The following is a 24120-nucleotide window of genomic DNA, read 5'->3' as shown; positions in this document are numbered from 1 at the left end:
TAATGAGATCTTTGTTGAAGCTGTGGTAGAATAAAATGTAATCCAATCAAATTACCTTTGGCGCCAAGAATAATCTTTTTTCTTCTTGTTTTTTGAAACTCACAGGTTAGGAAAGTAGAGCTGAATTGTTTTAAAGAATAGTGGCAGGTTGTTTTTGTGTGTGTGTGTGTGTGTTTTGTTAGCGTAACAGTAGCCACACTTGGTCAAAAGTTCAGCCACATTAGAGCTGGTTGACCTATTTTCTCCACTAAAAAAACGTACAATTTATCGTTTGTCAGTTTGTTGTCTTGTCCAATCACATTTGTCACATTACTCACTCAACTTTTACACCGCTGAGACAAATACTAGAATAGCAGTGTCCGGTAAACTAGCTCTTCTCGCATTTATATAGTTTTTTAGCATTAAAGCTTATTTTGAATCCATTTAACAATTGTAATGCTTTAAGATTGTATCAAATATTACAATGCAACGATTCTATTTGTTGATTCATATAAAATAAGGAAAATAAGACGGTCACTAAAATGGCATTGGGTCAGGTAAGCTCATTTCCAAAATCCTTTTTTTCTTTTACCCTAAAAGATTCTTTTAAATGCAATTTTAATGTGAGTCCAATTACAAATAAACTGTTCTTATCATATTGTTTTCACTAATTCCTGATGTCTAGCCATCCTATGACATATCCATCACATTAGCAAACAGGCTAATAATATGACACTTGATAATAAATGTCACTGTTTCAATGATTTTACATGAGTTACAGTAAATAATAAAGTATGATTTTACTGTGTTCCACTTGGTCCGTGGTTGATTTAACCATCTTTTTTTAATTTTAGCACAGATAGATCTGGCTTCTTTAGGTTCATCTAATATATCCACTTTTCTCTGAATTATTATTATTGTTATAAAAAGTACTCTAGTTCTCCAAGTCGTCCCTCGCCACTTCACGACGTCACTGCAGTGCAGATTTTCAAAATGTATTCACAAAAAAATCACGACACGGTTCCTCGCTGTTTCACGTTTGACTATGGCCCACAGAAATATGCAAAATGTGTTTATTTGCATAGTTCTATCCTAAATTAAATAGTTGCAAGCATAAAAATGGCTAAATTAACTTAAAATAAAAAATCCAAGGTATTGTACTTGATTACACAGCAGGTCATCATCGTTATTTGAACAAGTTGCAGTATTTTCACAGTTTAGGGGTCATGTTTAAGAACTGTTTATATGTGTGTGTGAGTCTGTTACTGTATAGTATATTTAATTTTCTATTAATAGCTCTGCTTTATTGGGTAAAAAGAGTATAACGGTGACTATACGGGGGTATTCATGTATCAAGGGCTCTAATGTTGTTAAAAACTGTATTTATAGGTTGTAAATAGGTTTTTTCTAAGCTTCAACTATAAATATATTAGATTTATTAATAAGAATTCCTACTTGGCGGTAATTAATTTATTGCTTAATTACAGCGATAAATGAGGGACGACTGGAATAGCAAAAAATAGATTTTTTTCGTGTCACAACATACCAGCAATATATGTAAACGCACATAACTATAATACGTATATATATATATATATATATATATATATATATATATATATATATATATATATATATATATATATATATATATATATATATATATATATACACACAGTGCATGAGGCAAATCATGATAAATAAGTAATAAGAACGAGTAAGCGTGGGAAAAAAAGTATTTTAAAAATAAATTCTTACGATAATTTTATATACGAATCAAAATCATAATATTTTCCAGCACTCCTAATATAAATACAGAAATAAAATAACTGTAGTTGAGCAATATAACAAACTTATTAAATCATGATAGCTAAATTAAATTCAGTAATTACTTTACCAAACATCTTGAACTATTTCTTTAACTTGTTAATAGTTTCACATTGTTATGAATTTTTCTCAATCCGTTTTACGCTACATACGTAGCATCGTGCTGTGTTTGCCATTTCTATCAATTAGCAGGTTGTTGTTTGCTTTGTGCAAAGTTGTAACTATTTAAAAGTGTATCGTGATGTACTTAGTAAAAAGAAACAAAGAAACACAAATATTGTCAATAACACTGGTCCGTTTCTGTCCTTCAAGATGCAACATGAAGCAGATTTGTGTATGTGTTATTACTTGACTAAATACACACGTTTTTTGAAGGAATCAAAGTTCAAGAGCGTGGATGAATGAGCAAAAGTGCAATATATCTATCTGTACAGTAATCTATTTATTTATATCTGCACCTTATTGATTTTTTATCCTGCACTACCATTAGCTAATGCAACAAAATTTAATTCCTTTCTGTACTGTAAAGTTCAAATTTGAATGACAATAAAAAGGAAGTCTAAGTCTAAGTTAGCTTGTATGGCATGTATTAGTTTCATGTTTGCACGATAACTACACACACATGCTAGCACACATTCATGAAATGATCAACTTTATATTTTTCCAACTGTAGTTCAGCATGCTTACTATTATCTAATCGTAGTAACCTCGAATGATTGCGCAATGAAGCAACACATACGTGTTGAGTTGGAAGAAAAAGTAGCGAGCAGGTTGTTGATCGAAAATGCTTCGACATAAGATTGTCATGCCGCTATTAGGCCGTCGTGCTCGTCAGCGTCATCAGGCTTTGGATGGTTGGCCAAGAAGATGAAAGCTGGGTGGAATCCCATCAGTTGTTTGACTCGCAGCAGAACAGGATACTTGTGTGGCGGGGGGGCGGAGGAAGTATACCGAAGAGCCAAGGTGGCAATTATCATCAGGGCCCGATCCCAAATTACAAGCGTCTGATTGCCGACTATCGCCTTTCATGCCTGTTTGGGGTCATACTTCCTGTAAAATAGCGAGTGGTTGGTCATATATATTCTATTTACACGGGCCCAGCTGCACGCGGATGGCCGGGCCTGAAAGGCGCGTGGGTGTAAGAAGCGGCCCTTCTTTGCTCGCTTGCTCACTCGCGCAAATGTGTCCTAACGACCTCCAACCCACCAGGGTTTCTTTCAAATGAAATGTAATGAAAAACACAAATTTCTGCAAGAAAATATATTTGTCTATTTTTTTTTTTCTACAAATTAGACTTAAAACGTTTTTCTATTGTTACTTAAACTGCTGTTCTGTGGTTTGAAGGCGCCTACATGTTAAATAGTGCACTCATTTTACAAATATTGCTTTACATACTACATTAAGTGTAATTCCATAATATATATATATATATTTTTTTATACAAATGTAGCTCAGAAAAAAATGTAAAGCGTAAAAATATGCATACTACAGCGTTGTTTTTTTCTTTTTCTTTTTTTACATACAATAAGTGCAATGTTTATAATACTAATAAAAATAAAGGTATTCATACAGCAATTTTAAAAGACACTCATGGGCAAAATAACGTACGTATAAAAACAACAACATTGTACTAAATCAAAAATAGGACTGTAGTTACTAAAATTATTTATTATTTTTAACACAACATCAATATATATATATATATATATATATATATATATATATATATATATATATATATATATATATATATATATATATATATATATACATATATATATATATATATATATATATATATATATATATATATATATATATATATATATATATATATATATATATATATATATATATATATGTATAATATATAAAATAATATAATGTAGATTTTAGTAACTATCGTCCTATTTTTGATTTAGTACAATGTTTTTTGGTAGTTTTTTTTTGTACCTATATATGTTTTATTTATTGCACTTATTATAAATTATCACACTTTTATTTCTCCAAAACTGGAGAAAAGCGTTGCATCAAACAGCAGGGGGGAAGCATAGGAGCGAGTTGTGTGTTGAAAATAGTCATTTTTATGCGCGTATCAATAACTTGCGAGTTTTCGTTTTATTTTATCTATAGTGTAAAGCAATTGTAAAAGAGACACTAAGATAAATAATTGTTTGTATAAGATTAAAAATAAGATGAAGGTAGTCAATTATTTATTATTCTGTATATTTGTTTCCACTATATACAATATATACATATATATATATGTGTATATATATATATATATATATATATATATATATATATATATATATATATATATATATATATATATATATATATATATATATATATATATATATATATATATGTGTGTGTTTGAGACCCTTGCTCTATATTTAGCTACATTTAGCTTCTGATACACACATTGCTGCTCTCCTCAGGGCAAGTTCAAGAGCCTATGGCCAAAATGGAATGAATGATTTTCCTGCAGAGGTCCGGACACTAAAAAGTTGTACGGTGACGATGTAATTGAAGTTGGGACTGAAGCTGTGTCGCACGTGAAAAAAAATAAGCTAAATCTTTGTCTGGACTGTCTGAAGTATAAAAAACTAAAATAGAGCACACAAAGAATAAACCTTGTGTGTGGTGAGCATGACACCACCTGCACTCTAACACCTAGAACATTTCTTCTCAGAAAAGCAAGTTTTTGCAGTACTTTTTACTCTTGAGGAGTAATGTTTGATTTCCAGTGAAGGCAAAGGCGAACTTACATAATCAAAAATGGATGCATTTCAAGTTAATTTAGAACATTTATTTACAGCGGGGGCTTCAACACAGCACCGATATTTTCCATCAAGTTGGCATTTTGTTTAAAAAAATAATAATCTAAACATTAATACAAATAATTACACATGGTAAATACATTTTATTCCAATTGGGCATTTATTGAGGAAATTACGATGCATATAATTAATGACCTGAGGTCCCAGATTTAGCCCAATGAGTACCATCAGAACAATAGTATGTACATAATACATTAAATATAATAGAATGTAAATACTGTGTGGTTAGAAATAAAATAGGTTTATATAAATATGTTATAAATACAATGGAATAGATTGTGATCTTGGAGTAACAATGACAGCTAACACAACCAAATAAAAGCCCAGTTCGGCAGAGTCGGGACAATATCAAACTTGCACTAAGTAAGATTGCAGAAAAACGGACTGTTTATAACATACTTTCATGCCTTTTTTGACAAGCTGTTTGTTTTATAGTTTTAATAATAAAACAGTCTTTAAAAAAACATGTTTTAAATACTTCAACAAAACATTTTAATGAGCGGACCTAATGAGCGGACTCAAAGCAAACGTTGGAAAACATGAAGTCACATAGACGATTTGGAAATAATCCTACTTGCAATATATTTATTTAATTTTTTTTTTTTTTTTAAATACATTATTGCATATTTGTGTCCTGACTTTAGGGACACCCGCCATACATTTAAACAACATTAGCATGCGTTTTCAGCATGTAGTTCCACATTTTAGTATAATTTAGCCTTTCAATTAATTCAATACATTTTAGGTTGCAACCTATACTTTTGATATAGCTAAAAGTATAAATGCATATTTTCATGAGGGCTGCATACATAGAAATAAAGAATGATTGTGTGTGTTTGGGGGAAGGGGGGGGGGGGGGCACTTAGATAAATGTTTTACATTGGGAATACTCATTGCAATCCAATGTAGATACATCTATTATATTATAAAATACAAAAGTGTTGTTTTGTAAATGACAAAGCAAATAAGTGTAATATCTTATAATATAACTCAATGATAATCGATGAATTTATTTCTTAGAACCTGCCGGGGGTGCATAAAAAAGAACTGCAAGGCACAAAACGCGCTTTGGACGCTTAATAGGAAAGTTATTACTGCAAAATGAATTGTTATCCAAGCAAATAATGTTTGATAAGTCATTGATTAGTTGTGACATGCAGACTTGGCGTCTCTTGGGAGGAACTCTGACATGGTCAATTAGCCTGATCGGTCGGTGTGCGGCCTCGCTGCAGGAGCCGGGTTCGGCACATTCCTCACCCGCTCCTGTAGGCGGCACCCTTGCTCCGCTTTAGCCCGACCGGTGCCGAATAGCCGCGGCTCTTCAGCGTGCGTGGACAAGCTGACCGAGCACTCACCTCGCTTTAACTAAACACGTTATTCAGTGCCCCGCTCACGTGGCCTTAGCCTACATAGCAGCCCTCGCCAGCCGGCTTGTTGGTACAGAACTGGTAAAACATTTTTAAAAAAAAGCTCAGAATGGATGACCCGCATCGCAGATAAATATCACACAGGCCAGGAGTGTCCAAAGTGCCCATCGGAACATAACAAAGAAGGTGCGAAAAAACATGTTAGCATTGGGCAAAATATAGCATGGGATTGAAATGTTGACCAGTAGTGCTTCAGTAGGCTATTAGTGACTAACATGGTTGATAATTGCCACAATCATTTCAGTGAAATCTGCATAATTGGCCATTTGTAAAAAGTTAGTGAAAAAAACGGGACAAATATTTTGAGAACTACAAACAAACATTCTTCTGTTGTTTATGTGGAAGAGGCACCCGTTGCTCAGTGAGAAGAGCGATACAAACTTTCATTTCAGGGTCCCCAAACATCTCCACTTGAATATATAAATGAAAAAATAAATACATAAAATAAAAGTAAAAAAAAAAAAAGAAAAAAATACTTTTTCTTGGATAGAAAAGAAAGTAAAGCAATATAAAAACAATTACTTAAAAAATAGTAATTAATGAAAATGTTAGTGGACCAGCAGCACACACAATCATGAGTGCTCTAAAGACTGTATCCCTTGCAAACTGTATTATTGTATATCAGGGGTCACCAACGCGGTGCCCGCGGGCACCAGGTAGCCCGTAAGGACCAGATGAGTAGCCCGCTGGCCTGTTCTAAAAATAGCTCAAATAGCAGCACTTACCAGTGAGCTGCCTCTATTTTTTAAATTTTATTTATTTACTAGCAAGCTGGTCTCGCTTTGCCCGACATTTTTAATTCTAAGAGAGACAAAACTCAAATAGAATTTGAAAATCCAAGAAAATATTTTAAAGACTTGGTCTTCACTTGTTTAAATAAATTCTTTTTTTTTTTTTACTTTGCTTCTTAAAACTTTCAGAAAGACAATTTTAGAGAAAAAATACAACCTTAAAAATTATTTTAGGATTTTTAAACACATATACCTTTTTACCTTTTAAATTCCTTCCTCTTCTTTCCTGACAATTTAAATCAATGTTCAAGTAAATTTATTTTTTTTATTGTAAAGAATAATAAATACATTTTAATTTAATTCTTCATTTTAGTTTCTAATTTTTTGACGAAGAATATTTGTGAAATATTTCTTCAAACTTATTATGATTAAAATTCAAAACAAATATTCTGGAAAATCTAGAAAATCTGTAAAATCAAATTTAAATCTTATTTGAAAGTCTTTTGAATTTCTTTTAAAAATTTTGTTCTGGAAAATCTAGAAGAAATAATGATTTGTCTTTGTTAGAAATATAGCTTGGTTCAAATTGTTATATATTCTAACAAAGTGTAAATTGGATTTTAACCTATTTAAAGCATGTCATCAAAATTTTAAAATTAATCTTAATCAGGAAAAATTACTAATGATGTTCCATAAATTATTTTTTTAATTTTTTCAAAAAGATTCGAATTAGCTACTTTTTGTCTTTTTTTTCGGTTGAATTTTGAATTTTAAAGAGTCGAAATTGAAGATAAACTATGTTTCAAAATTTAATTGTCTTTTTTTTCGTGTTTTCTCCTCTTTTAAACCGTTCAATTAAGCGTAAATATCATTAATTATTAATAATAACATAGAGTTAAGGGTAAATTGAGCAAATTGGCTATTTCTGGCAATTTATTTAAGTGTGTATCAAACTGGTAGCCCTTCGCATTAATCGGTACCCAAGAAGTAGCTCTTGGTTTCAAAAAGTTTGGTGACCCCTGTTCTATATTGTAGTAACCAGAAGTTTTTTTTTTAATAACAGAAAGAGACAGCCCCTTTTGTGTAAATGAGTGTGGATGAGTGTGAATGGGGGAGGGAGGGTTTTCTTGGGTTGATGCACTAATGGTAAGTGTATCTTGTGTCTTTTTTTATGTTGAAATAAAAAACACCTCCACTAGATTCGTTGCTCTTGACTTTCTTGAACGAACAGTATCAAAGGGCTCTGATTACTCAGGTTGTTGGGATCAACAACAATGAGATTTGCAGGTAAAATGTCCGATACAAGCAGTCCTGCAGGACGTTTACCTGTGCAAAGTTGAACAGCCAGTTAACATCTAAATGTGCTCCAATAATCTTTTCTTGTATTCTAGTCAAGTCATTTACAAAAGGTAAACATTGTAGTCTATAGGCTGCTAGAAGCTCGCAGCTACACAACAGCTAAGAACACAATAGCACACAAGCTAGACATACTATAAGGAGTCCTTATTAGAACAATATTGCAGTTTAAAACAGCACATTTGTCAATATAAACACGTTTTGAATCATTCAAGTTGCATATTACCTATACAATACAAGTCTCTAATGCAGAAGAGTGTTCGAAAGTATCCAGTAACAAATGTGTCTGCACTATTCAACTTTGTGCTCCATGAGCTTAAAGGGGCTGTTTGCAACCTTTACGGGGCTGCCTAGAAGGAGCGAACTTTCCAAAGTGTTTTAAGCATTATATCCCACCCTCTTACGGCTTTTAAGACATAATGGTGTGAACTATGCGCATTAGCTTTGTGTGTTGTCAGCTAATGATAGCCATTTATCATTGAATGCATTTTCATTACAACAACATGACTGCACATTATTAGTTATTTCGCTTGGACTGCTTTTGTATATGTCCATGCGTGCCATCCCTGTACGAGACAGCGGTGAGGGGACAATCCTAAATGCCAGAGCAATTATAAATAAAAAAAATATTTTGAAATTATATGTGTTCTGTTAAACCACCAATTGTGTCATAAGCTATCTGATGGTGTTTGTATTTTTTGGTTTAAAAATTCAATCTGAGAAAGTTGCAAACATAATAAATTCATGTGACCACTAGGTTTCACCGAAAATAATTACCACTCCACTTCAACTAAAAAACAGCATTCGTTAATTCCTGTTGGATGTGTTATTGTTTTTCATACCTACCATTGTTTGACGAAATTCACTTGATGAAACCTTTTCTACTCTTCTCTGAGCTGCCACCTCATCGTGGTAGAGGAGTTTGTGTGTCCCAATGATCCTAGGAGCATAGTTGTCCGGGGTCTTTATGCCCCGTGGTAGGGTCTCCCAAGACAAACTGGTCCTAGGTGAGGGATCAGACAAAGAGCAGCTCGAAGACCTCCATGAAAGATACAAACAAAGAACCCAGATTTCCCTCGCCCGGACGCGGGTGACCGGGGCCCCCCTCTGGAGCCAGGCCCGGAGCTGGGGCACGATGGCGAGCGCCTGGTGGCCGGGCCTGTCCCCGGGTTGGGGAGGAGATCTTGCCCCAAGTGGAGGAGTTCAAGTACCTCGGAGTCTTGTTCACGAGTGAGGGAAGAGTGGATTGTGAGATCGACAGGCGGATCAGTGCGGCGTCTTCAGTAATGCAGACGCTGTATCGATCCGTTGTGGTGAAGAAGGAGCTGAGCCGGAAGGCAAAGCTCTCAATTTACCGGTTGATCTACGTTCCCATCCTCACCTATGGTCATGAGCTTTGGGTTATGACCGAAAGGACAAGATCACGGGTACAAGCGGCCAAAATGCACAGGGAAAACGCAGGACACTTTGGGAAGACTATCTCTCCCGGTTGGCCTGGGAAAGCCTCGGGATCCCCCGGGAGGAGCTGGACGAAGTGGCTGGGGAGAGGGAAGTCTGGGCTTCCCTGCTTAGGCTGCTGCCCCCGCGACCCGACCTCGGATAAGCGGAAGAAGATGGATGGAAACCTTTTCTAATATTCCACACCACAAAACAATAAAAGTTTGTATGGTTCCTGATGATATCTTTTCGGATCAATATTAATATCGGGTCAATGTTTAAGGCTCCAATACCAGTATCGTATTGGAAGGGGGAAAAGGTGTATTGGCACGCCTCTGCTTGCAGTTGGCAACACTGATCCCTCCTGCTCCATCTTCTTATTCTCTGGCGGGACCGGTGCTGTGTTTATGTAACAGCAACACATGTGCTTGTGGCGCTCCTGAATTGTATGGAAAACATTAATTTTACACCCCATTAAAGCAATGCAATTGTTATATGTCTTTAAAATAAGCTTTAAAAATGTCACATGACAACTACTCCTAAAATGTACGTGATTTAGCATCTGTACTGTATGTGGCTTCTCGTGGGTTTACATACAATTGAAAATGCCATTGTTCCTTTACTAAACATACACATTTTAGCTAGATACATGATGTGAACGCTTTGTGATGTTTTCTTAACAGGTACTCTGCGGCTGCAGGGATCATTTGAAGTAGTCGACTGCATTGGGCGGCCATGATGAACTCCACATGAACCCGGGCTCGCATCTTTAGGAGATCAGGACATGTGACGTGATGAGGCCAGCGCTCCAAATGCACTAAATCCATGTTTGGAAGCATCGTTGTTGCTACGCAGACTTAATGATCATCTCGTGAATATTAAGACCACACTGACATGTGAGTTCCTCAGAAATGTGTCTAACTTTAGATGAATTGAAGCTTTATTGATCCAACAAGAAGAAAAAAACTATAAAAAAAAGTTACAATAAAAAAAATAAATAATAATTAAAAAAAAAAAAAAATATATATATATATATATATATATATATATATATATATATATATATATATATATATATATATATATATATATATATATATATATATATATATATATATTATAATTATTTTGTATTATTATAAAATAGGTATCATTATGTATAAATGGTGGTACTATTGGGAGTAGTGTCTGGGAAAGATTTATCATAACAATTATTATACACTCCAACACACATATTTCTTATACAATAGTTAATAACTCAATATTTCACTCAATCTTTTACAACCTAACAGTAGAGTTGCAAATAAAAGTATGTCACGGTCATATATACTCAGAAAGACTTAGATACTGTTTGTCCAAAAAATGGACATAAATACATTTTCATCGTCAAAAACAAAGATAAAAACATTTACATAAAAAATACAAAAGTGACTTTACAACAACAAAAAGTGCAATTATAATTTCAGTAAAAGTACATTCACGCTAAAGCAAGGACATGATTAAATATAAAAGAGTAATATTTTTGTATATTTTTAGAATATACTGTCCATCTACTCCAAGGAGAAAAATATATAAATAAATTAAAAAACAGCATTTTACTCATTCAATGTAACTGAGTGGTGGGCAGTCAGTAAATAAGCATTAGAAAAACAATTAATTTTACAAAACGGAATTAGTTAAACATTTGACAAATATTTCTGTAAATACTACTCAATATTTAATTTGACATCTGTAACAGAAAGCTGTTCTTTTTATTTGGTGTATACTAAACGGGTTAGCATACAATATGTTGACCTACATTGGACTGGTATTAGCGTTTTAAAGACGCAAAATAAAACATAAAATATTATTTGTGTCCCAGCATTATTATTTTTTCTGTATAAGGCCCTCAGGAGAAAAAAAGCTTGGACAAAGCAGAAACATTGAAATACATAATATCTATTTATTTACTTGTTATACATACTTCAGGTTGATAATTTTCAAGTTGACCCCAAAAAATCTCTTAAAAGGTCCTGAAAGTGTCCAAGAAGAGTAGAGGTGGATTATACTGAACGTTTTGGTATAAATTTAATACCAAGTAAATACATGGCCAGTTTGTTAATACTAATACTGGTACTTTTTGCTTGATTTTTTCCAAATTCATGATGTTCCATTTAGTTTGTTGATGATGATGATGTTAATGATTATAATGGGAATAAAACACAGAACAAACAATCTGGACAAACAAAATAATCTCATAAAATGATATAAAAAGGAGTTTGATAAGAGTGTATGCATTTAGCATTTATCTTGTTAGCTTCTGTTGCTAGTCAACAGGCAATTATTGTGTATTTTTAAGGTTCTGGAGATTAAGCTAATAAAATAATTACAACACTTTTACTGTAATTATTACAATGATAATTATTACTTTTTTAATCTAGTATTTATTTATCCACAAAATTCAAGGAATAGGTGACACAAATTAATTATAATGGGAAACAGTGTCAAAATAAGACATTTTTATGGGCATAGTTGTAACTTGCAAAAAAAAATAATTAAAAATATGATAGCATAGCCAACACTTTAATTAAACTTATAATAATTATTGTGTTTTATGTGTATTATTTATTTACATATAAATATACTGGACATTGAATATTGTGGAGTGTTTTTTATTTATTTTATTTGTATACAAGTTTTTTTTGTTTATTTTATTTCTGCTTGCATTTCTTTTATTTGTGTTTTATTGCTGTATGGTTTCTTTTTATGTGATATGGATAGCCCCTGGGTCTGAAATAAAATTACTACTACTACTATCCTTCAAAATTGGACGAATTATAGTGTTAAAAATGTATAAAACTGGCGAGCAGTGTGTCAAAAAAAAAAATTTGAGTATCTGTAATTCGCAAATTTCGTTAAAATAGGATATTTCCAACACTTTTATTAAAATTTCTGTTTTTTAAATAAATTATTTATTTATTCTCCAAAATTGAAGTAATAAAAGTGATAAAAATTAATAAAACTGGCGAGCCGCGCGTCAAAAATGTAATTTTTTTAAACTGTAACTCGCAAATTTTCCTTTTTAAAAATATGATAATAATTACAACACTTTTATTACAATTGTTATTCTCTAATTTATTATTTATTCGTCCCCCAAAATTGCAAGGAATAAAAGTGATAACAATAGCGAGTTGTGTGTCAAAAATAGACATGTTTCAGTTTGAAAAAATATCATAATGATAACAACACTTTTATTCCAAACTATTATAAATATCCCCTATTTTGTTTTATATTTATTTATTCGACAACATTGAAGGAATAAAAGTGATGCAAAATGTATAAAAATGGCGAGCAGTGTGTCAAAAATACACTTTTTAATGAGTGTAAATTGTTCACATATTCCCGTGAATGGTGGGAATCTGCAGTATGCTCTTTCTGTCTGTCTTCCACTTCATATAAGTACCATCCAAGAATAATATATTAGAAAAAAAAAAAAGTCTTATATTTGTCCTCATTTTACTTTTTCACTTGAGCACAAATTGCTATGTATTTGTCGATAACACTAACCAAGTGTCTTATTTATTCCCGAGTTTAAAATGACAATAACCGTCACGGAACAATGTGGTTTTTTAAAATAATAATAAAGTGAACTTCAGGTCAGCGTGTCCTGTGATTGACCCTTTGTGTTGGATTAAAACATTCATCCTAAAACGCTGCTGACCTGCTGTCAAAGTAACAGACGTGTCTGGCATCATGCGGAGTCTAACCATGTTGGTGCAGATTTGAGTTTGGAGGTGACGATGATGTGGAGACGAGCCGTCACTGCCACACTAACCCTTGCCTGAACTCGTGACGTGTTTGTCCCTAAGCCCTCATCCACAAACTGTCACGTGTATTTTTATTTTTTTTTCAGTTGGCCTTTGCGCTTGTTCCACAAAGCTGGAATTTACTTTAAAAAAATAACAAGTGTGTTAATTGGTCACCTCTGTCCTCCTCTTTTCATATCAATTTGACAATGAATTATTCATTCTTCATCTCAAAAGCAGAAACGTGTTTGCCACTTTCAACAAAACCCAGCACTGTATTTTATTTAATTTTGTTGTTGTTATAATGTTATACACACATTTAATCATTTACATATATTCTATTTATTGTAATTTATCTTATATGACATGTGTTATTTGATCTCATTTGAATTATTCATAATATGTAACCAAATAAAGCAATATATTTCATTATTGTGTCATTATTAATAAGTTAATTACTTTTTTATCATGTATTTTTAACATTTGTTTTTTGATCTCATTGTAATTATTATTTACCAAAATGAAGCAATATTGTTCATGCATTTGTCATCATTACTACAGTATTATTTATGTATTAATTCAATCATTTATATTTACTTTATTCATTGTAAATAATATATTATTTATTATTAATTGATGTTTAATCTCATTTTAAATCATATTCAACAAAAACAAGCAATATATTTCAAGCATTTGTCTTCATCATTAAGTTATTTCCTTATATATTTTCTGCATTCATTTATATGTTTTACTTACAAAATATTATTTTTAATTTACCATTACTTATATTTTTTATTTCCTACTGATACATCTCACAGCTCATTTTAAATAGTATTAAATGACAAAAATCGGCTTCTTTTGTCATTATTAAGAAGTTATTTCCTTTAAAATCATTTGTCTTTACTTTCTTAATTTAATGTAACACATCTCCTTTGTTATTTGATCTCATTTAAATCATTCTTATTATTAAATCAAATGAAGCAATACCATTCATGCATTTGTCGTTAATACAGTATTATTTATTTAATCATTTATCTTTACTTGTTTTATTTATTGTCTTTTATCCTGTATGTTTATTGTTATTTAACATACATTTAAACATTATTCAACAAAATCAAGCAACATATTTCAAGCAAGTCACTATCATTACATTTGTTTTTAATATGTCACCTACATTTATTCATGTTTTTTTTAACTCCAATTTAAAAAACATAATTTTTACTTACTCTTACCTATTTTTAATTTTCTATTAATTTAGATGATTATTATTTAATAAAATTGACAAAATGTTACTAAGAAGTTATTTACTGCCTAGTTTTTCTCGTTATATTCTTATTTTTACTGTTATATTTTTATTGTTAATGTTGCTTTTTCTTTTTATTCTTATTGTTATATTTTCTATTTTATTTCCATTTATACGCCCATTATTTACTATTTACTTTTTTAATTCGATCTCAATTCTGCACACTGCTGCTGGAATTTAAATTTTCCTGACGGAACTCTCCTGAAGGAATCAAAAAGGTACTATCTATCTATCTATCTATCTATCTATCTATCTATCTATCTATCTATCTATCTATCTATCTATCTATCTATCTATCTATCTATCTATCTATCTATCTATCTATATATCTATCTATCTATCTATCTATCTATTTACTTATTGAGCGTTACTGTCTTTATTGTAATGTTTTCTTAGTTTCTATTTGTTTATCTTTATTTATTCTCAATTCAATTATTAAAATTTTTCAACAAAATCAAACAATGTATTTCATTAATTTCTCATGATTAGTAAAATATTGCCTAATATTCTGCTTTCTTTTAACTTTGTTTTTAAACTTTGTTTTATCCTATTTAGTTAGTTCAACAATTTACCCCTATTTGATTTAATTTGTTTTAGTTTCTATCTAATTGGTATTTTTATGTATTCTCACTTAAGTTATTCTTATTATTCCAGTTTACCTTGAATTCATTACATTTAATCTTTTTCTAATTGAAAACAATTTAATAAGTTTTTTCTGTCCGATCTTTTGGAACAGTTTACAAGCTAAAGCCATGCCACAGATTTTCATCATATTGACTTCTGCAATATCAAAAAAAAAAAAAATTACATAGTCTATTATTCATTCTCACATGTGCAGCTGAGATAGGCTCCAGCACCCTCCCGAGATCCCGCAAGGGACAAGCGGTAGAAAAATGGATGGATGGGGATGTATCATTTTTTGCTTATTTTTCACTACTACTTTGCATCTAAGACTGCAGTTCCAGTCCTGGCCAGATGTAGTGGTGGCGCAACAACCTCACAGTTGAGACGCCCTCTCCATTGGGCCTTTTAGGTCGCTTTCTCTTAAGCAGGGTTTAGCGCGGGGCAACAGCTGGCACAAGTTTATGGATGGCAGCCATTGATGAGACGGGAGAGAAGAAGGAGGAGGAGTAGAGACAGATTTTCCCTACAATTTTTTCCCCAGCTAATCCCAATGCCTTCACCCTCGCGTGAAGCAAACCAGCAACCTGCATTTGTGCTTTCCTGTGCCGACTGAACAAAACAAATTACAGCAGCGGACTAAAGCTTGCCAAGGCTCCTTGTTTTTTAATGATAATCAAAGACGAAGAAAAAAAAACAACACTTTATTTGCTTACGGTTATACAAACAAAAAGGCTGACTGCACTCCCAAGGATAGCTGATAACATGTAAAGATTGTGATAATATAAATGCTTCCTAACATATCTTATTCAAATATGCCATACAACATAATCTACTATTGTAATCTACAACCCTACAATAAATTATGTAAGCACTCTTGCTGCATATCATTTTTGTGTAGGCTGCTTGCGACCGTTAGCATTTTTTGCTCGCAACTATACATGATGTAAAAACACTATATAACTGCTTTGCTACTCTCTTAACTCGTGGTGCTCTCTCGTTTTTTTTGTTTGTTTCTTGCATTGAACAAAGAGAACAGTGTTGATTTGGTTGACAAAAAATGTTGTCTTAGTTATCGTCCACGACCTGTTTTTCCATGACTGGAATAGGACGATAACAAATCACAACAAATGCACGTACACGAAAACAATGTCGACATTAATTGGCAATTTAGTCGACGAAAAAAGACGAGACGAAAATGTTGACAGAGACGAAGTCCAATCATATTTAATTTGGTCTTTAGGTGTGTAGAAGAAGTTAGTGATCCATCCAACCACAGTAGCATGTGGGAGCGAGGCGGGGGTTAAATTACGGAGGGGTCCAATCAGAACTACTGTCTTTGTAAACCACGGTGTTTGGACTTTTTACTGGGAAAACAAGACTGTATTGTAGGGATGTAACAATAAACTGTAATAATAATGACCGCAGCAAAACTCCTAATGGTTTAGTATTATCCTTTTAAATTAAAATGATCGAAAAAATTAGATTGATAACTGCCCTTTGATAAACTCACAGAATCAGAAGTACTTTTATAATCCCCAAGGGGAAATTAAGATGTTCAACACAATCCCATTCAAGATCAGACAAACATTACAGGGAGACAGAACGGGATTGCTGACGGGTCTGCCAACTTCCGGCGCCCCTTACAAAAAAGGTGAGGAAGAGGGGGGAGAAACAAAAAATCAGTCTAAGCTTGGGCCCCTAGAGAGGGGGTCCAGACTGAGACCAAGGAGAAAAAAAACCTCAGCCATAGCACACATAAACATATGTCTAAGAGGGAAACATCAAAGAACGCAAAGGACACTAAAGACATTATAAGAGCAGAGCTGATGCAACCAGCTGCCACTCCAGCAGTGCCACTTCTACACACAGCTACAAAAGTAAAACAACATCCATCCCATCCATTTTCTACCGCTTATCCCTTTCGGGGTCGCGGGGGGTGCTGGAGCCTATCTTACCTGCATTCGGGTGGAAGGCGGAGTACACCCTGGACAAGTTGCCATCTCATCGGAAGGCCAACACAGATAGACAGACAACATTCACACTCACATTCTCACACTAGGGCCAATTTTAGTGTTGCCAATCAACCTATCATAAAAAACAAAAAATTATTAACCAATAATATCCAATAATATACATTGCGGGCAGCACGGTGGAGCAGGAGTTAGTGCATGTGCCTCACAATACGAAGGTCCTGAGTTCAATCCCGGACTCGGGATCTTTCTGTGTGGAGTTTGCATGTTCTCCCTGTGACTGCGTGGGTTCCCTCCGGGTACTCCGGCTTCCTCCCACCTCCAAAGACATGCACCTGGGGAGAGGTTGATTGGCAACACTAAATTGGCCCTAGTGTGTGAATGTGAGTGTGAATGTTGTCTGTCTATCTGTGTTGGTCCTGTGATGAGGTGGCGACTTGTCCAGGGTGTACCCCGCCTACCGCCCGAATGCAGCCGAGATAAGCTCCAGCACCCCCCGAGACCCCGAAATGGATGGATGGATGGATGGATGGATATACATTGCGCACACACGATTGCACCATGCATAGACAAGCAACCAAACAGCCAAACGGCCTCAAGATTAGCGGCAGGTGAGTAGGTGACACAGCAGTGAGTGTTTGTCTGATCACCTGTCGCTCTGTTAAAGGCGAAGGGTGGAAGGAGAAGGGTGGTTTGTTGATGGTGGTTGGAGAGCAAGATGCTTTGACTATGGAGAAGAAACATTTATTGAAAAATAAATCATTGTTCACATCCATGAACGAAAATGTCATGTCTCTGCTTGGTGGTCTAAAGGACCCAGAGGAGCAAGACCTCCACAATTTGGCGCCCAGCATTGCTGGAGCACCAAAGGCGGGGGAAGATGACCCCCTGACGGCATTCGCAAGCGTGCTCGCCGAGGTGACGGCGACCAACCACCAGCAGCTTGAGGCGGTCCGCCGGCAGATGGCCCAGCAGTGCCAGATCCTGCAGACGATGGCAGACCAAGTGGGCACGGCACAGCCAACATCAGCGGCCGTCACCGCGCAGCGCATGGGGGAGAAGGAAGACCCCCATGCCTTCATTGACATTTTTTCGGCCACGGCAAGAGCTTGCGCGTGGCCGGAAGAATAGTGGGGGCTGCGGCTCTTGCCGCTCCTGGCGGGGGTGGCGCAGCGAGCGGCGCTCAGCTTGCCGGCGGCCTCCAGGGTGCACTTCCCGGACCTGAGGAGGTCGGTGCTGGACCGAATGGGAGGCACCGCCGAAGACTACCGACGCCGGTTCCGGTCCATGCGTCTGGGGGAGGAGGACCGGCCATCCGCCTTCTGCCAGCGGCTACAGGAGGCGGCGACGCGCTGGCTGTAGCCGGGAGAGGGAGACGACAAGCTGATGGATCAGATCATCCGTGAGCAATTCCTGGAGGCGATCCCGAAGCGGACGGCGGACTGGATCCGGTACCACCGGCCCCGGGACCTAGCAGCTGCGGTGACCCTCGCAGAGGACCACCTGGCCGTCCACCGCGAGGCGCAACCGGTACCAACGCCGCACGGACATAGCGCGCGACAGGAGAAGGAGAGAGCAGTACACATTCCCCACCTTAACCCGCGTGACCCTCCGTCTGCCCTTTCTCCGCAGGTCCCGGCTGCTGCCTCCAGAACATCTCCCGCGCAGACGGCCCCTCGAATGCTTGGGCAGGCGTACTGGAGGCGTGGGCGACCCGGTGGAGGTGGGGCACGTGACCCGGGTGGCCGGCCCTTCAGTGCCCTTCCCCCGGCCCGGGTGAGACGTACTGTGTCCAGGTAAAGATGCAGGGGAGTATACACCAGGCGATGGTGGATTCAGGCTGCAGACAGACCATGATCCACCAAAACCTGGTTCGACCCGGGGCTTTGAGGCAGGCAACACGGATAAAAATTAGGTGTGTTCATGGGGATGTGCACGAGTATCCTATGGTGCCAGTGGAAATTTGGCATGAGGGCCAAAAGCATAGTGTCATGGTAGCCATAAGTACGCACCTTACACCCCCCGTACTTTTGGGCACAAATTGGCCGGGGTTTAACCGTCTACTGACACAATGCGTGGGGGTGCGTTCATGGACTGTAGGAAAGGGGAGTATCCGCGCGGTTCTCAGTGGTGACGCGGGTCCATCCGACACTGCCGAGCAGGAACCGGCGGGGGATTTGCTGGAAGCCCGCCCGTGCCCCCATTGGCATCCTACGGAAGATTTTTCCCTCGAGCAGTCCCGCGATGAAACTTTGCGCGCGGCCTAGGACCAGGTGGATTACACCGACGGTCAGCTGGTGCGCCCGGAAAAGGCGCGGGTATTCCCTCACTTCTCAATTATTAGAGATAGGTTATACCGAGTGAGTCGTGACACTCAAACAGGAGAAGAAATCACCCAGTTGTTGGTGCCAAAACACCACCGGGAAATGGTTTTCCATTGGCGCACTACAGTCCCATGGCTGGCCACATAAGGTTTAATAAAACACTCAATCGGGTCACGGTCCGATTCTATTGGCCGGGCAGACGTGCGCCGCTGGTGTGCTGCCTGCCCGGACTGTCAGCTGGTGAACCCGGCGGCCACCCCAAAGGCGCCATTGCGGCCATTGCCACTCATGGAGGTCCCCTTCGAAAGAATGGGTATGGACCTCATCGGACCATTCCACCCGAGCACACGGGGATATCGCTTTGTGCTAGTCCTGGTGGATTACACAACGCGCATCCCGAAGCTGTGCCACTGCGCTCCATCTCTGCAAAGAGTGTCGCGCAGGCCACGTTTCAGGTCGTCTTCCGAGTCGGAATCCCAAAAGAGATTCTGACTGACCAGGGCACGTCCTTTATGTCACGCACAATAAAGGAACTGTACGGATTATTGGGAATTAAAGCGATCCGCACCAGCGTATACCACCAACAAACAGACGGCCTGGTGGAGCGGCTAAATAAGACGCTGAAAACCATGATCCGTAAGTTTACGCACGAGGACAAACCAAATTGGGATAAATGGCTGGATCCACTACTGTTTGCAACGGGGAGGTACCTCAGGCCTCCACAGGCATTGCGCCTTTTGAGTTATTATACGGTAGGAAGCCGCACGGGGTCTTGGACGTAATTAAGGAAAGCTGGGAGGAGGGTCCAAGCTCCAGCAAAAATGAAATCCAATACGTCATGGACATGCGAGCAAAACTCCACACGGTGGGGCACTTGTCACGCGAGAATTTGCTCCGTGCCCAGGAACGTCAACAGCGCGCGTATAACAGGGGGACTCAGCTTAAAAAATTTTCACCGGGAGAAAAAGTGCTTGTGTTACTTCCAACATCCAGCTCAAAATTACTTGCCCGCTGGCAAGGACCCTTTGAGGTCACACGGCATGTAGGTGATGTGGACAACGAGTTCCGGCGCTCGGACCGGGGCGGAGGCACCCAAATTTATCATCTTTTTTTTTTTTTTTTTTTTGTCCTGTCCAGCTTCTCAGGCAAATCATATAGTTGATGTAGATGCCGATATCGGCTGTTCAGATTTACTTTACAAAAGAGAAGTGTAGGATACTTCTCTTGTTGCCTTATTTGTATTTGACTTTTTTAAATGTATTTATATTATCATTTGGTGCAGCCGGGCCGGAGCAGGAGGGGATAGAAAGAGAAAAAAAGGAAGACAGAGAGGGGAATTGTGGGGAGAAGAGGGGGATTAGACAGAGAGACAAAAACAACAACAGCAAACACAACAACAACAACAACAACAACAACAATAGAGCAACACCAGCAAATACGACATGTACAAATATGATAGTAAAAGTAATAGCAAATAAGCAGTTAGCGAAAATAAAAAATACAGAAATGACAATGAGCATTATTACACTAAAAATGGAGCAATACAAATACCAATAGAAATAGCGCTATTGCTAATGAACAATGCCAATACTTAACCTTTATTATCAACAATACAGTTGTTCAAATGCAACAATACATACAGGTATACGTAATGATAACTTGACATACGAAAGAATGCAGAAAAATGGAGGGGAAGAAAGAGAAGCAACCTACATTAACCTTGTAGATTGTTATAGTAACAATAGGTTAAGCTTTGTCAGAGTGCGATTTGTTATATCCAGTTTACCCTAGGGCAACAACATTAATATATGTTTGATGAAACGTGATTATGTGCATGAGTGTATGTGTGCATATGTACTTGTATATGTACAGTATGTGTATATCTGTGTTTGTACAGTGAATGTATATGTACAGTATGTGTATATGTGTGTTTGTACAGTGAATGTATATGTATAGTATGTGTATGTGTGTGTTTGTACAGTGAATGTATATTTACAGTATGTGTATACAGTATGTGTTTGTACAGTGAATGTATATGTACAGTATGTGTATAAGTGTTTGTACAGTGAGTGTATATGTACAGTATGTGTATATGTATGTTTGTACAGTGAATGTATATGTTCCTCCGCAGGGACCCCAACGATGGAGAAGGAACAGCCAGCAACCGCCCCGCCGAGTCCCCCCCCTGAGGTAGGGGAAAAAAATAAAAAATAAAATTAATAAAATATATTAAAAAAATAAAAATAAATAAATAATTAAATATATTTTTAAAAAAGAATTAAAAGAAGATCACAGACATGCTGACACACAAGGTCACTACCCCAACAACTGGCTGACTCGCAGCACCTCGGAAAACCTTGCAGCACCAAGCTACCACAGTAGACGCAGGGACTTGACCCAGCAGGCCCCAACCAAGACGGGCACCCGGAAGGGATGGACGGTGGGACCCAGGAGCTCCAGACACGCTGTCCGGATGCAGTAGCCTGAGGCGCCGACCCCCACCTGACAAGCAGGCCCAGAACGTACCCCCAGAAATATACATACATATCTATATACATACACATACACATGTACACATACACACACATACACATATATACATATACATACACATATATACACATACACATAAATATACATACATACATACATACATACACATACACACACATATACATACATATACACAGCTTGTCAGCCCCGACAACCACCACGCGCGCGCGCTGCCACCAGTCACAACATCAGCCACCCCCCTGCACCAGACCCAGCAGCCACGGGCGCCCACACCACAAACAAATGGCAGCAGAAACAGCAGCCGCAATACCCCCAGACAGCCAGCACCACCCAATCAAATTAAAGCGATCAAAAAAAAAAAAACTGCGACCGGCAACCACACGCCAACAGGATCACGGAGACCAGCCAGCGCCAGCCCGCCAGCCAGCCCAAACGCCAACACGCAAACAAGAGACACCAACACCCACCCCCCCCACCCCCCCACCCCCCACCAAAAGACCCCACCACCCCAACCCAAACCCGCACAAACACACCACCGCCCAAACAACCGAGACACAGCATCCAGACCAGACATGGGCGCCGCGCCGCCACCACATCAAGTCGCCAACAGAGACCCCACAGCGCAAGGTCGGGCCACACAGGCACGGACTCCACCCAACAGGAAGCGAGACCCGCGCGACGCCACACACAAATAAATAATAAGATGAAACAAAAATAATAATAATAATAAAAATATTACCCCCGAACACAAACCCAAAGTAGTTCGGGAGGAATTAAAATCCATGCTGGAATTGGGGGTAATAGAAGGATCCCACAGTGCGTGGTGCAGCCCCATCGTTCTGGTAGGGAAGAAGGATGGGTCTGTGCGGTTCTGTGTGGATTACCGCAAGGTGAACGAAATGTTTAGATATATTGATCAAATAATTACACACAGTAAGGTTAGTGTGAAATGTACATATGAAATATGTACATTTTATCTTGTTATGAATTTAATTTTTGAGATGCTCTGCAATAACATTCATAGAATTGGTTTCACAACAACTTCAAAGATGCAGCATCTTTCATAATTTATATTTTAGTCGACAACATTTTCTGTAATTTTAGTCAACTAAAATGTTGAGGAATTTAGTCGACTAAAACTAAATCAATTTGTGAGTAATTTATGACTACAACTAAAATACATCCTCGTCAAAAGCCTATGAATAAAACTAAATTAAAAACTCCTGTCACTGAAAGAGAGCACAGTCTACCAAGTCAAATTCTTTGCGTGTTAAACAAAGTTGGCCAATAAATAGTGCAACTATACACTTGGCATGATGTAAGAACACTATAGAACTGGCTTGGTACTTCTAAACTTGATATCACGCTATGTGGTAGCATACTAATTGTTAGCATACTAATTATTAGCATTTTAGCTAGTTAGCTAACATCTATTAAATTTGGTATGATGCCGGAACACTATAGAACTAATTTGGCACTCTTGGGACTTAATAATATTTTACCTAAAAGCTAACATCCAAGTTAGCATTTTAGCTAGTTTGCTCAAATAAAAATAAACCTGTTGAACCGATCCTGGTTTCGGTATTGTCTCCTTCCTCCGCCGTACGTAACAGTATGTTCCAGCCAACCATGTCGGAACCAGGCGACACCGGCAAACCTCAGTCTGCCCCCTCTGTTCCGATCCCCCAGGACACCTGACCTTGGGGTCATGAGTGCGGTCTTGAGTGAACACCAGGTTCACTTTTCCGCCTTGGAGGACAACTTGGAGAGAGCCCTCACCAGATTGTATGCTAGGCTAGACAGCCTTAGCCCGAGACAGACTTCCGAACCAGTGGCTCAATGGTGTGCCGTCAGGGCCAGCAAGGCCTTGTCTGCTGGCCTAACATATCCAGAAATTATGATCATAATTAAAGATAAAAATCATTTTTTATTTACTTTCCCTAAATATCTAAAAGTATTCATATTCTCCTCATGTCATATTATGCTCCTTCCAGTGC

General features: G+C 37.4%; 1 long non-coding RNA gene across 1 annotated transcript in view; it reads left to right on the top strand.

Moving 5' to 3' along the window:
- The window catches only part of LOC133663839 (uncharacterized), a 24831-nt gene extending 2242 nt beyond the window's left edge, over nt 1-22589 (top strand). The window contains exons 2-3 of the long non-coding RNA XR_009828419.1: nt 10287-10499; nt 21741-22589. This is a non-coding gene — a long non-coding RNA (uncharacterized LOC133663839). The remainder of the gene's footprint in view (nt 1-10286; nt 10500-21740) is intronic.
- Nucleotides 22590-24120: the final 1531 nt, after the last annotated feature.

The sequence above is a fragment of the Entelurus aequoreus genome, linkage group LG13, assembly GCF_033978785.1.
Source record: "Entelurus aequoreus isolate RoL-2023_Sb linkage group LG13, RoL_Eaeq_v1.1, whole genome shotgun sequence".
Taxonomy (NCBI): domain Eukaryota; kingdom Metazoa; phylum Chordata; class Actinopteri; order Syngnathiformes; family Syngnathidae; genus Entelurus; species Entelurus aequoreus.
The sequence above is the reverse complement of the archived record's forward strand: the minus strand, read 5'-3'. Positions and strand labels throughout refer to the sequence as shown.